Consider the following 1644-nt stretch of genomic DNA (forward strand, 5'->3'; position numbering starts at 1 on the left):
GTACTTCCCATCTTTAGTATATGCCCATATAAGCTTGTCTGGCCTGTTGGGGGATTGCCTTGTTTTGAGAATAATCTCAACATCAGTAGGACTGAAAGTTTGACGCAACAGATTCTCATTCCATGTGCCAGTGTGATGATCAAAAAGATCTTCCACCTTCAGAGTAAGATCAACCACTGAGTTCTCTCTATAATTTGGGCAGCAAGGGATTTTGTCAATGATCCACTTGTCCCACCAGACGTTTGTGCTTGAGCCATCACCAATGGACTGAACCAGCCCTTGTTTGAGCACTTCTCGTCCATGTAAGATGCTCCTCCATGCAAAAGAAGGCCGTGATCCCAAGTTACTCTCCATGAAAGAACAGTTCTTGAAATAACGGTGCTTGAGGACACGAGCGACAAGCGAATCTGGGCTGCTCCAAATACGGTAAGCTTGTTTTCCTAGTAGAGACTGATTGAACATCTCTAGATCCTTGAAGCCCAAACCACCTTCACTCTTGGATTTATTTTCTATATTGCCCAATTCTTTAGTTTTCCAAAATTTACATTTATTTATTGAATTATTGTTAAAAAAGAGTTTGAAAAACAAGAAAGAAAAAAACAATGAGCGTGAGGAAGGGTATGGTGTAAATTGATCAGAAGGTAAGGGCAATATAGAAAATTAAAAGTTCCGTGATTGGATCGGTGACTCCTAATGGGTTTTTCTTCGCTGTCCTTCCAAAGAATCTTCTTACCATTTTTCTTGTCAACAAATTAATTAAGTTCTGTCTAATAATATTTTCTGTAGCTATTTATACGAATCCACTAAAAACGTATCTCATATATAACTCCAACTATAAATTTTAGATACAGACTTCATGTCATTCCAAGTGGCAGTACAGTGCTCGTACATATAGAAAAGGACATGTGTATTTTGTAAACTATTCTCTTTCTTTTTATATATATATATGGGGGTGATTTTTAAAGTAGAAAAAATGTTAGAACATATGCCAGATTTCGTATACTTGTGGGGTTTAGGATGGAGTTAGTGTTATTTTCATAAATACATATATAACATTACTGTAAATTTCAGAAAGTATTATGACATTTTTGACTTTCTCACTTAAGTGTTGTAAATTTCAGAAAGTTTTATATCATTTTTAGAAGAGGGGAATAGACCATGGAGAGAGCACATTAATAATCTCGACTACCTTTTAAACTTCTAGCACTAGTCTAGAGTTATAGGAGTTCTTTTTTTTTTCCAAATAGTCCAGAGACTAGGTTAAGATCCGCGCCTTGCGCGAAATCAACATTATATATATAAATTATTTTATGTATTAAATATTTTTACATATTATAAAATAATAAATATATATTAAATAATTAAAAGTCAGTAACTATTAAAAATATAATTAAATTGGTGCGAACATATAAATCAATTGTATTAATCCAATTTTTATTTTTTATTTGATAGGATATGTTATTAAATTTAAATGATACTAACATAGATAATATATTTTAGTATATTTTTAATATTAATGTCTATTAAATGATGATTTCTACTTATATAGTTTTTTATCATTTGTATCTTTTATAGAAAAAAATTTAAATTACTGATAACAAAAATTTTCATTGTGGGATTAATAGTTTTAGTAATTTATAATTT

The sequence above is a fragment of the Brassica oleracea genome, chromosome C8 (assembly GCF_000695525.1).
Source record: "Brassica oleracea var. oleracea cultivar TO1000 chromosome C8, BOL, whole genome shotgun sequence".
Classification (NCBI taxonomy): domain Eukaryota; kingdom Viridiplantae; phylum Streptophyta; class Magnoliopsida; order Brassicales; family Brassicaceae; genus Brassica; species Brassica oleracea.